This window comes from Triticum aestivum, chromosome 7A, assembly GCF_018294505.1.
Source record: "Triticum aestivum cultivar Chinese Spring chromosome 7A, IWGSC CS RefSeq v2.1, whole genome shotgun sequence".
NCBI lineage: Eukaryota > Viridiplantae > Streptophyta > Magnoliopsida > Poales > Poaceae > Triticum > Triticum aestivum.
The window spans coordinates 175,055,896-175,069,671 of record NC_057812.1 but is presented as its reverse complement, the minus strand read 5'-3'; positions in this window follow the sequence as shown (position 1 = coordinate 175,069,671).

Below are 13,776 nucleotides of genomic sequence, written 5' to 3'. Positions count from 1 at the left end.
TCCCGATGGAAGCGACTCTCCAACAGCGATCGAAACACGAAGGGTCAAAGAGCTTCTTCAGACGGCTCTGGCACAACAGGATGCATACTCTTCAACCCCTCGCCCAAGCCGGAGCCCGAGCTATAGCAGGCATATGGACTCAGCGGCCATGTAAAGCAACGCCCAACGCCGTAACTAACCGCGCGGGCATGACCCGGCCCAGGGTGGAGCTCTTAACTTGGTGGACCAGGAGAGGATTCGTCAAGAGGCTGAGCGGGCGGTTCAACAGGCAGTTGAGCTGGCGGCTCACCAAGATTTTCTGGTTTATCCAGCGACCTCTGTTGAAGCAGGTGTGGCCACAAGAACAGGAGGTGTCCCATGTCTGGTGACGGCTCTGCGTAATGAGTGTTTGCCAAAGGACTTTAAGGGGCCTCGTAAGGTACCTAATTACGCAGCTGACCTGCAGCCCGGAGCATGGATCGAAAGTTATGAGATGGCCATGGAGTTGCTGAAGGTCAGTGACGTAGCAATGGCTAAGTACTTCACCATGATGTTGGATGGAACAACTCGCACTTGGTTGAAGGGGTTGCCACCCAATTCCATCGGCTCATCGGCCGAGTTAAAGGCCCGGTTTATTCAGAACTTCAAGGATACATGCAAGCAACCCATGTCGATTGTGGATTTTACTAACTGCAAGCAAGAGGAAGGTGAATCCACGACCCATTAGGTGCGCCGGGTGAAAGAAATAATACATTCATCTGATAAGATGGATCCTGGTTCCGCGGTCTTAATGTTGGAGAAAAATTGCCGTTTTGAACCTCTAAAACAGAAGCTGGGGCGGCTCAAGCGTGATTGCAATGACATGGGCCACCTGATGGCGGCTCTGGTCAAATACGCCGATTCTGATAGTACCAAGAATCCCGCATCTGACGAAGAGAAGACATGGAAGGGAAAGAAGAACGGCAGCGGCAAAGGTCATAAGCATAACCCGACAAATCAAGGAGGTAATAATAAATGTAAGGCTGATGGTAGTTTGGAGTTTGTGGATAACGCCAATGCACAGGGCAAAAATCAACGGCGCAAGGGGAGGCCACCTCCTCGGTCTGGAGGGTCAGGTCCCACCCCTGAGCAGCTGCTAAATGAACCTTGTCCAAGACACAACACCCGGGAGAAGCCAGTTACCCATCTGTGGAAAGACTGTACGATCATGAAAGCTTTTAAGAATTCCAACATGTTTGATGGTAACCACGGACCTGGCGGCGGCTCAGGCAGTGGCGGCTTTCATGGCCCGGGCGCCGGTTCAGGCGGTGGCGGTTTTCACGGCCAGGGCCCTCAAGGCAGTCAAGGTGGCTATAATCAGCAATCCGGCCAAGGTAATCAACAACAACAATAGTCCGGGTATCAGAGTAACCCAAAGCAGTTGAACAGTGGCAGTATCACGTATTCACCACCAGTTTGTGCAAAAGGGACCAAACACTTCATAAGAGGGCTATAAACGATGTTGAACCGGCAGTTCCACGTTATTTAAGATGGTCTGAGCAGCCTATCGTATGGAGTAGGGAAGACCAGCCTCCCCGGGTTGATAATCCGGGTCATCCGGCTTTGGTGGTGGCGCCTCAGGTTGGCGGATACAAGTTCACTAAAGTGCTCATGGACGGATGCAGTAGCATCAACATCCTTTATTATGAGACGTTCCATCGCATGGGGTTGACTGACAGAAGTCTTAAAACGTCCAATACTATTTTTCATGGAGTTGTGCATGGTAAGTCGGCATACCCAGTTGGTAGGATTGAGCTGGAAGTAGCCTTTGGGGATGAGTATGATTCTAGGGCTGAGAAGTTAACTTTTGAAGTGGTTAAAATCAAAAGCCCGTATCACGCTCTGTTTGGACGGCCGGCTTATGCTAAGTTCATGGCACGACCGTGTTATGTTTATCTGCAACTCAAGATGCCGGGTTATAAGGGCACCATCATAGTGCATGGAAGTCGGAAGATAGCCCTGGAATGTGAAGAAGGCGATGCTGCTTACGCCGAGTCTGTTTGTGCAACAGAGGAATTGAAGTTTTATAAGGATAATGTTGACCCGGCAGACATGACGTCTTTGAAGAAGCCAACTACGGAGCATGAGCCGGCGCTGAAATTTAAGTCAGCTGATGATACCAAGATGATTGATTTTGTGCCTGGCGACTCATCCAAACAGTTCATTATCAGTTCTAACTTGGATCCAAAATAGGAAGGCACGCTCATCGAGTTCATCCATGAGAACCGGGACATCTTTGCATGGAAGCCTTCTGATATGCCGGGTGTACCGAGAGAACTCGCTGAGCACACTCTTAATATTGATCAAAAGTTTAATGAGGAAAGGCGCAAGACTATTGGAGAAGAGGTGGCCCGGCTTTTGGCAGCTGGGTTTATTGTTGAAGTTTTTCACCTAGAGTGGTTGGCTAACCCGGTGCTTGTGCTCAAAAAGAACGGCACATGGCGTATGTGTGTTGATTACACGGATTTAAACAACGCTTGCCCGGTTGATCCTTTTGCTCTGCCTCGTATTGATCAAATCATTGATGCTACCGCGGGTTGTGAGCGTCTGAGCTTTTTGGATGCTTATTCTGGTTATCACCAGGAGAAGACGGCTTTCATTACTCCATTTGGATCCTTCTGCTATGTGTCTATGCCCTTTGGGCTTAAGTGTGCCCAGGCGACTTATCAGCGGTGTGTACAGAATTGTCTTCATAATTAGATTGGGCGTAATGTTCATGCTTACATGGATGATATAGTGGTGAAATCCAGAGAGAAGGAAACCTTGGTAGATGATCTGAAGGAAACCTTTGATAACCTTCGGGTCTACAAGATGCTGCTTAACTCGGCCAACTGTGTTTTTGGAGTCCCAGCTGGCAAGCTTTTGGGCTTTTTGGTGTCTAACAGAGGCATTGAGGCTAACCCGGAAAAAATTAAGGCAATTACATCTTTGGCTAAACTGGCGTGCATCAATGACGTTCAGCGGCTGGCGGGTCAAGTTGCAGCTTTGAGCCGGTTCATAAGCCGGTTGTGTGAGCAGGCTATGCCATTGTATCAAATGATGAAAAAGACGAATGACTTTGTCTGGAGTGACGCTGCCAACTCCGCCTTTGAAGATTTGAAAAGACAACTTGCTGAGCCGCCGGTTCTTGCTGCCCCCATTGAGAAGGAGCCGCTGTTGTTATATGTGGCTGCTAACTCACGGGCCGTCAGTGTGGCCATTGTTGTGGAGCGCAAGGAGGCTGGCAAGGAACATCCAGTTCAACGGCCGGTTTACTACGTCAGTGAGGTGCTCATTGAATCCAAGCAAAGATATCCACATTGGCAAAAGCTTATTTATGGGGTGTTCATGGCAAGACGGAAGCTTAAGCATTACTTCCAGGGTCATCCTATCACTGTGGTTAGCTCTGCTCCTTTGGGAGATATTATTCGAAATAGAGAAGCCACAGGATGAGCCGCCAAGTGGTCCATTGAGCTTGGGTCTCATAATTTAAAGTATGTTCCACGTATGGCCATTAAGTCTCAAGCAATGGTGGACTTCATTAACGATTGGACGGAGTTGCAGATACCTAAAGAGAAGCCAGACAACACACATTGGATGATCCATTTCGATGGGTCCAGATAGTTGGAAGGCTCGGGGGCTGGAGTTGTTTTAACTTCTCCTCGAGGTGACAAGTTTTGTTATGTGTTGCGATTGATGTTTCCTTGTACTAACAACGCAGCAGAGTATGAGGCCTTACTCCATGGTCTTCGAATGGCTAAAGAGATAAGTTTAAGCCGGGTACGGTGCCTTGGCGACTCAGATTTGGTGGCTCAGCAGGTCTCAGGCAAGTGGGACTCCAAAGACCCTCTCATGGCGGCTTATCGCCGTGAGGTTGACGCTGTTGCTGGACACTTCAAGGGTTATCAAGTGGAGCACATTGACCGCAGAAAAAATGAAGCGGCTGATGCTTTAAGATGGTTGGGATCTCAGCGTAAGCCGGTGCCACCCAAAACTTTTCTAGATGTTCTGCATAACCCTTCTGTCAATTTGCCTAAAAGGGAAGATTTGGCCGTTCCAGACCCGGAGGCAAAGTTGGTGGCGGCTCTTCATGTCATTCCTTATTGGACAGTACCGTATTTGGCTTATATGACCCGGGGTGAGTTGCCGGAGGATGAGACCTTGGCTCGATAGATAACCCGGCGGTCTAAGTCAATGATGATTTCCAATGGTGAGTTGTATCATCGCAGCATCACTAGAGCGTTTCAACATTGTGTCTCTCCTGAAGAAGGTCAAGAAATTCTTCGTGAGATCCATGAAGGGGATTTTGGCCATCACGCGGGTTCAAAGTCTCTTGTAGGCAAAGCTTTTCGTCATGGTTTTTACTGGCCAACGGCTCCCGCTGATGCAGAGGATCTGGTCAGTAGGTGTGATGGGTGTCAAAAATTTGCACGACGAGCGCATGTGCCAGCTCAAGAATTGCGGATGATTGCAATCACTTGGCCGTTTGCAGTCTCGGGGCTTGACATGGTTGGACCTTTCAAAAGATCCAAGGATAAAAAGACACATCTTTTGGTGGCAGTTGACAAATTCACAAAATGGGTTGAGGCAGAGCCAGTTAGTAAGTGTGATGCAGCCATGGCGGTTCAGTTCATGAAAAAGGTGATCTTTCATTTTGGCTTTCCACACAGCATTATAACTGACAATGGTACTAATCTTTCCAAAGGCGCTATGGAGGAGTTTTGTCAACGTGAGCATATCCAGCTTGATGTTTCATCAGTAGGTCACCCCCAATCCAATGGTCAAGCTAAGAGAGAAAATCAGGAAATCTTAAAAGGTCTCAAGCCCCGGCTTATGGTTCCTTTACAACGGACACCGGGTTATTGGGTAGAGGAGTTACCCTCAGTGCTATGGAGCATCAATACCACTCCTAACAGGTCTACAGGTTATACGCCTTTCTTCATGGTTCATGGAGCAGAAGCAGTCCTGCCTAGTGATATTTGTCATGACTCGCCCCGCGTGGCGGCTTACGTTGAAGCTAATAATGAACAAGCCCGACAAGGTGCACTTGACTTGTTGGATGAGGAGCGAGATTTGGCACCAGCCCGATCATCAATTTGTCAACAGGACCTGCGCCGTTATCATAGCCGCCGGGTTAGGTCCAGAACCTTTCAAGAAGGTGACCTGGTGCTCCGGCTCATCCAGGATCAGTCTGATGCACACAAGCTATCCCCACCTTGGGAAGGACCCTTTGTGGTCAGCAAGAACTTGAACAATGGGTCATATTACCTTATCGATGTTCGGGAGCACAAAAACTCACGTAAGTTGGAGGAAGAGACCCGCCGGCCGTGGAATATTGCTCATCTTTGGCCGTACTATACTCGAGCCATCGGCTCTCATAATGTACATACTGTGACATTGTATATATTATGATAAGTAATAAAGCGGGACCTCTGTCCTTTTCATTTCCAATGATCATATATCTTTATTATTCTAATTATTCAAACGACCATTAGGGGGCTGATCGTATTCGACTCTAGCTTAACCCTTTTGGTCCGGCTCATGATGTATTCAAATCTAGCCGTAAACCTCATGGTCACTAGGGGGCTTCCTATTCAAACATAGGTCGTATTTGAACCAAAGAGAACATAGATGTCGTAACCCTCTTGATCGGCGCAAAGCCAAACTCACTAGGGGGCTTCTTGATCGTATTCGAATCATAGTTGAACCCCTTTTGGGTCCGACTTGGATCGTATTCGAATCAGGGTCGTTAAAAACCTCTGAAGGTAATTTGGGGGCTTCCTGTTCAAACATAGGTCATATTTGAACCAAAGAGAACATAGCTGTCGGTACCCTCTTGATCGGCGCAACGCCAAAGCCACTGGGGGCTACATGATCGTATTCTAATCCTAGCTTAACCCCTTTGGTCCGGTTTACTGATCGTATTCAAATCATAAGCCTCCAAATTACTCTTAATGCTTGATTGACATCATTTGAAACAAACTATTTTGTTTTACTGGTTTTTTGTTGTCTCAAATCTAAACTGCACGTATGGTTTCAATTCAAACTGGCTCGGTTATTTGATAATGAGTTGCCAAGGTATAACAATCATCAGTCATATCAAGGTATTGACTTCTACAAAGATCAGGGTCGTCAACCTTCTTGTCCGGGTCATATAAGCTGGCAGTTTAGAATCAAAGAACATAGTTATGTATCGGGTGTTTTGACCCGTCCAGCGATAAACCGCCAGGACAGTTTTTTTTTCATCTTTTGCATACAAGAACAAATTTAAACACTGCAGATGTGATCACGGATATAATTCATACATTGACATCACGGGTAAAAAGTCATATGCAACATCCTATGCACAACAGCATAGGCAAAACATGCAGTTTTCAAACTAACCTATTACAAGGCATTGAGAGCCCAAAAGGTTAGAATGTTTTCTCTCTTAAGCAGATCTTAAACTGAAGGCTGGGTTATTCAGACGGTTATGACTCCTCCCTTGCCGGTTCACCTCCCTCCGCTGGTTGGAAGCTGGGATTGGACCAGTCAAAGCCGTTCAGAGCAATGAACTCAGCTTCATCGTCAATTAGGCCGGCCGGGTCAATTTCCGGGGCAAAAGTGTGTTGGCGAACTGGCGGGATAAGATCTGTCACTTTATAAGAGGGAGTTTCCATCTTCTTATTCTCAACATCAATACCCGACTGATATTTATCAATGTTGGTTTCTTCGCCAAGGATGGTAGCATGAGGACGAACTTCCCTCACACAAGCAACAAAATCATCTTGATTAAACGGAGTCCCATCTTCTTTCAAAGGGGGATACCCCTTGGCTACATCCGTCGGGTCAAGTTCCGGCACCCAGGCTTTGGAACGGCTCAGTGCAGTTAAGGCTCCGGCTTGTGCGCAGTACCGCTTGACCTCTTGGAATCTGGCGGGTAGAATTGACAGTTTCTTCAAGACGTCACTTAAGAGGTTTGGTCCTTGGTTGGCTGGGCATATAATGGCAAGCGCCCGTTGAGCTCCAGTGTACAACTGCTCCACCAGGGTGTAAACCGCATTGAGTTTTATTAAACTGTTTTGGCTCAGATTGTTGCTCCGGGGACATGCGGATGTTTTAAAAGGATAAGAAGGCGGCTTACACTTCTAGCAAAAATAGAGTGTAAGTAACTAACGGCAAATAACTCACCAAAGATTACGGAGACCATCTGGGACACACCATTTTTTAAGCCAGTGAGCTTTGTGGTAACCTCCTTGAGAGCCGCCTTTGCTATCTCAGCACGATGGGTTAGCAAGGTTTTCTCGTCGGCCCAGGATTTCTTCTTCGCATCAAAACTGGTCTTCAGTTTTTCAGCTACAAAAAGGCTCAACTAGAGTTTGGAGTCAGCGTTCTTTATCTCCGCCTCTTGATCCTCCAGCCGGGTCTTTGCATCAGTCAATTGAGCCCCAATTCAGTCAAGGCGGTCTGCAAACATGCACAGGTATGTTAAAATGTAAAGGTTATCATGATTAAAGTCCCAGGTGCTTTGCAACACAACACCACTCGGCACTTGGGGGCTAATGTGTGCCAAAGCAATTTTTAAATGTGAAATGGCTCTTCTATGATTAAAGTCCCAAGTGTTTTACAAGTAACAACGCTTGGCACTTGGGCGCTAATGCATGATATTAAGAAAGTGTTTTCATGTTGAGCCGGATCACACTATTTGTTTCGACAGATTCAAGACAGTTATGAAGTTAAGTACCGGCTTATTTGTGATAAATTGAGCCGGCCCTTGGGGACTACAGGTGAAATTTAGGCTGGATTTAAGGAAAATCTAAGACAGAGCATCAACCTATATCACAAGTCTACAGATCATCCAGGTTCATCATAATCCGGAGACTTGGGGGCTGGCAGAGCATATATAAGATGGTGAAAGCCGACGAACGTACCTCATATTTCAGCTGCAGTTGCTTGACCATCTCAACTTCCGAGTCACAGCTAGAATGCACATGACTAAGGTAGCTAGATAGCATGTCGCTAATGTTCAGGTGAGCGTAATGAGAGACATCAAACCGCACCTTCTGCCTCTCTAAAGCCTCTTGCTTAGCAGAGTGCTGGGACAGTATGGTTGGGTTGGCCGGCTCAACGAATCGACTACCAGTAATTAAGACATCATTGTCAAAAGTTGTCGGTGGGTGAGCTGAGCTAGATGGTTCAGTGGTAGCCGGATTAAGAATGGTCTCATCAGTTGACGACTTAGGAGGGTCCGATTGAACGTGGATAGCCGGATCGTCTGGCGCTTCAGATTGATCAAGAGGAGTTGGTATTGCCGGTTCAGGTGCAGGATCTTTTGGGTCTTCTGCCGGTTTAGTCACCTTGGCTTTCTTGGACTTTGCTTGACCGCTAAGAAAGATTTTATGAGACAGTTAGTATAATGATGCAGTTTTAAAGATGCAAAAGAAAAATGACTTTCCTTGCCCAGGGGCAGTCTTGAAAGCCGGAAATTGAGTTTGTGACGAGTCGCCAGAAGAGCGAGAAACCTCCTAAAAAGGTAAAATAAAGTTAAGAGAGTAAGGAAATAGATTCATGGATAAAATTAAAAGACAAAGGTGAAAGAAACCTCATTCTGGCGTTTTTGAGGAGTTTTTTGTAAGTCGGAGGGCGGCTCACTGTCGTCATTAGTCCGGGCCTAACGGCGGCTCTCATGTTGCTGTTTTTTCAAAAGAAAATGAGGGTCCAGATAAGCCAAAGTGTGCGAAAACCTTACTTTCCGGGTTACCAGTCGAAGTTTCTGTCTTGGCAAAGGGGCTGAGTCGGAGGAAATAGTTACCTCTTCTTCTACGGCCTGGCTGGCCCCCGTGTCATCCTGGCAATAGTCAGTGTCAATAAGGTTGTTAAAAAAACTGGCCAAGAGAGTCAAGGGCTACCTCCGACTCAGAAACATGTCAGATGCAGTCTTCTTCTTCTTGTTGGGCTTCCGGGTCGTTTTCCTGGCGGCTATGGCAGCGGCTCTAGCCTTCTTGGCAGCTTCATGGTCATATTTGGCCTTCCAGAAATCAGATTTGGCCTAAAAGCAAATAAAAGGTTAAAGGCCATGCAAGTATTTAAATACTGAAGAAAACAAAAAGGAGGTCAAGGGGGGTTCACCTCTGGTGTCGGGTTAAGTTTGCAGAAGGGATTTAATCCAACCTTACTGCAGTCCTCGTATTTGCCATTCACGAGGATGGTGGACATTGCAACAATGTCCTCTTCAGTTAGTTGTACAGAGCTATGACGCGGAGAATCATTTGGGCCTCCGCCATATTTATACATCAACTTGGATCGGCAGCTTAGAGGGATGACCCGCCATGCGATCCAGCAACGGATTAGGTCAACTCCGGTTAAGCCATTTCCCAATAAGGCTTGAATCCTTTTGATAGATGGGATAAGCTTCTTGCGTTCAGCAGCAATAAACTTGTCAGGGAGCACAAACTTAGAATCAAGACGCTCCGCATGATAACCCGGTAGCGGTTTTTCATCAGCTGGTAATATGTCTTGGCAGTAGAACCAAGTTTGGTTCCAATATTTGGGATGGCTTGGTAAGACCACTAAAGGAAAGACAGCACCCTGTCGGCGCTGAATCGAGATTTCGCCAAGTTCCAAGCTAGGGCCGTTGGTGCACTCATTCTGGCGGTTCAAATAAAAGTACTCTCTGAAGAGCTCCACAATCGGTTCTTCTTGAAGATATACCTCACCGAGAACTTGAAAATTACAGATATTGGATATGGAGTTGGGTCCAAGATCTTGTGGGTGAAGTTTGAAAAAATGCAGAAGTCTTTGAAGAACTTTGAGCCGGTGGTGAAAAACCCTGATTCATGTGGTCAGTAAAAACAATAACTACACCATATTTGGGCTGAGGCCGTTCTTCGTCTGGGTCAGGGGCACGATAAGACATAATGTTTTTCTCTGGCAAAAATCAAATGGTGACAAATCTTTCAAGGTATCCTCAGTAACTGTGGAAGGGACCTAGTTGCAGACTGTTGGCGCTTTTGACGGCATAATGAAAAAGGCCAAGCTGGAAAGAAAGTAATTTGCAGGTTCAAATTATTGGTGGAGTTACAGGTTAATGATTATAGTATATATGAGTAATGGCGGCTTAAGTAAGGGCTAATGATATATAAAGTAAAAATGAGCCGGAATCATAAGCCGCCATGACTAAAGATATTCAAAGGTTGCCTAAGTCAAAATTGGCCAAATGTTGAGATAAACAAGTTTCACAAGTTGTTGCTATTATTTTGGATCAAGATGGTTCAAAAAAGGGAAATAAATCTAGACCTAAAAACCAGCACAGAGGAGTTCGTCAGTTCTAAAGAGGCCTTTGTACATGAGAAAGGGATCTGCTAGCATCTGAAATGGATGCAAAACAACTACCGTATAGGTTTTATACTTCCTTTAGATCAAAGGAGGGTGCGGTGGAGACACTTCAAGGAATCCGCAATGAACAGCGAAGAACACGGAAAGAACTCGCAAACCCTAATGCAGATCTAAGGTGTGAGAAGGCAAGAACTTACGGACACGAATCTGTTGCTGAGGGTCGTCGCCGTTTCTCTGGACAACTCAGGGTGATGCAGCAGCCGAGCTTGAGGATGATAATGAGCGTGATACGTCTCCAACGTATCTATAATTTTTGATTGCTCCATGCTATATTATCTACTGTTTTGGACATTATTGGGCTTTATTATCCACTTTTATATTATTTTTGGTACTAACCTATTAACCGGAGGCCCAACCCAGAATTGCTGCTTTTTTTGCCTATTTCAGAGTTTCGCAGAAAAGCAAAATCAAACGGAGTCCAAACGGAATGAAACCTTCGGGAACGTGATTTTCGGAATGAACATGATCCAGGAGACTTGGACCCTACGTCATGAAATAAAGGAGGAAGCCACAAGGTAGGGGGGCGCGCCTACCCCCCCCCCCCCAGGCGCGCCCTCCATCCTCGTGGGCCCCCTGTTGCTCCACCGACGTACTCCTTCCTCCTATATATACCTACGTACCCCCAAATGATCAGAAACGGAGCCAAAAACCTAATTCCACCGCCGCAACCTTCTGTATCCACGAGATCCCATCTTGGGGCCTGTTCCGGAGCTCCGCCAGAGGGGGCATCCATCACGGAGGGCTTCTACATCAACACCATAGCCTCTCCCGATGAAGTGTGAGTAGTTTACCTCAGACCTTCGAGTCCATAGTTATTAGCTAGATGGCTTCTTCTCTCTTTTTGGATCTCAATACAATATTCTCCCCCTCTCTTGTGGAGATCTATTTGATGTAATCTTCTTTTTGCGTTGTGTTTGTTGAGATCGATGAATTGTGGGTTTATGATCAAGATTATCTATGAACAATATTTGAATCTTCTCTGAATTGTTTTATGTATGATTGGTTATCTTTGCAAGTCTCTTCGGATTATCAGTTTGGTTTGGCCTACTAGATTGATCTTTCTTGCAATGGGAGAAGTGCTTAGCTTTGGGTTCAATCTTGCGGTGTCCTTTCCTAGTGACAGTAGGGGCAGCAAGGCACATATTGTATTGTTGCCATCGAGGATAAAAAGATGGGGTTTTATCATATTGCATGAATTTATCCCTCTACATCATGTCATCTTGCTTAAGGCATTACTCTGTTTTCATGAACTTAATACTCTTGATGCATGCTGGATAGCGGTTAATGAGTGGAGTAATAGTAGTAGATGCAGGCAGGAGTCGGTCTACTTGTCTCGGACATGATGCCTATATACATGATCATACCTAGATATTCTCATAACTATGCTCAATTCTGTCAATTGCTCAACAGTAATTCGTTCACCCACCGTAAAATACTTATGCTCTTGAGAGAAGCCACTAGTGAAACCTATGGCACTCGGGTCTATCTTCATCATATTAATCTTCCAATACTTAGTTATTTCCTTTGCTTTTTACTTTGCTTTTATTTTACTTTGCATCTTTATCACAAAAATACCAAAAATATTATCCTATCATATCTATCACATCTCACTCTCGTAAGTGACCGTGAAGGGATTAAAAACCCCTTATCGCGTTGGTTGCGAGGAGTTATTTGTTTTATGCAGGTACGAGGGACTCGCGCGTAGCCTCCTACTAGATTGATACCTTGGTTCTCAAAAACTGAGGGAAATACTTACGCTACTTTGATGCATCATCGTTTCCTCTTCAAGGAAATCCAACGCAATGCTCAAGAGGTAGCAGAGCGCTGCGGCGGCGGCGGAGCTCGGGCGACAGAAGGGTTGCGAGAGAGGAAGAAGACGATGGAAAACGGAAGAATGAAGAAAGGCTAGTCGTGCCTATTTATAAGGAGAAGACTGATAAGTGGGCACGAAAAACAAGGAGACCAAGACATGGTTATCCAGCTACCCAGGCGCCTCGATTTTCAGGAAGGCATTAAAGATAAAGATCCGTTAAAAGATGACGTGGTGGCAGGTTTCCGAAAAATCCGGAGATGACATCATGGCGGGTTACAAGGCTTTCGCAAAACAGTAATAGATGGATTTTTTCTAAGTATTGACGATTGACAAGAACAAAGTTCAAATCAACCTGGGGCCTAATGTTGGGGATATAACTACCAGGTATGACCCGCCCAGGAGGGGCCAGGTCAATAGCAATGGCGGGTTAACTAAAGGAAGCCCGAAGAATAAACAAGGTGACGGTTTATGATAAGGTTGTAGTAGGCCGAAGCCCAGAGGCAGCTTAAGGCCCATGAGTATAAACCGCCATGAATGATAAGACTTGTAAAGTAAGGCATGTAAAAGACGTCACCGAGCCGGACACGTTGTATGAGCCGGCCGGGACTCTGTAGCCGCAGGGCGTCAACCCGTGTATATAAGGGGACGACCCGACGGCGGCTTAGGGCGAGAAACAACAGATCGAGAGCCAAGCTAGAGTATTTCGCTCCTTGGTCATCGAAACCTAGCAATACCACAACAACTGGACTAGGCTTTACCTTCACCGCAAGGGGCCGAACCAGTATAAACCTCTCGTGTCCTTTGTCCCGATTAACCCTTTTAAGCTTCCTAGTTGTGATGGCTCCATGCTACCTCTTGAGCACTGCGTTGGTTTTCCCTTGAAGAGGAAAGGGTGATGCAGCAGAGCAGTGTAAGTATTTCCCTCAGTTTTTGAGAACCAAGGTATCAATCCAGTAGGAGGCCACGCACGAGTCCCTCTCACCTACACAAATAAATAAACTCCTCACAACCAACGCGATAAAGGGGTTGTCAATCCCTTCACTGTCACCTACGAGAGTGAGATCTGATAGATATGATAAGATAATATTTTTGGTATTTTTATGATAAAGAGAAATAAAGATGCAAGTAAAATAAATGGCAAAGGAAATAACTAAGTATTGGAAGATTAATATGATGGAAAATAGACCCGGGGGCCATAGGATCTGCTAGAGGCTTCTCTCGAGAGCATAAGTATTAGCGTGGGTAAACAAATTACTATTGAGCAATCGACAGAATTGAGCATAGTTATGAGAATATCTAGGTATGATCATGTATATAGGCATCACGTCCGAGATAAGTAGACCGACTCCTGCCTGCATCTACTACTATTACTCCACACATCGACCACAATCCAGCATGCATCTAGAGTATTAAGTTCAAGAGAATAGAGTAACGCTTTAAGCAAGATGACATGATGTAGAGGGATAAACTCATGCAATATGATATAAACCCCATCTTGTTATCCTCGATGGCAACAATACAATACGTGCCTTGCTGCCCCTACTGTCACTGGGAAAGGACACCGCGAGATTGAACCCAAAGCTAAGCACTTC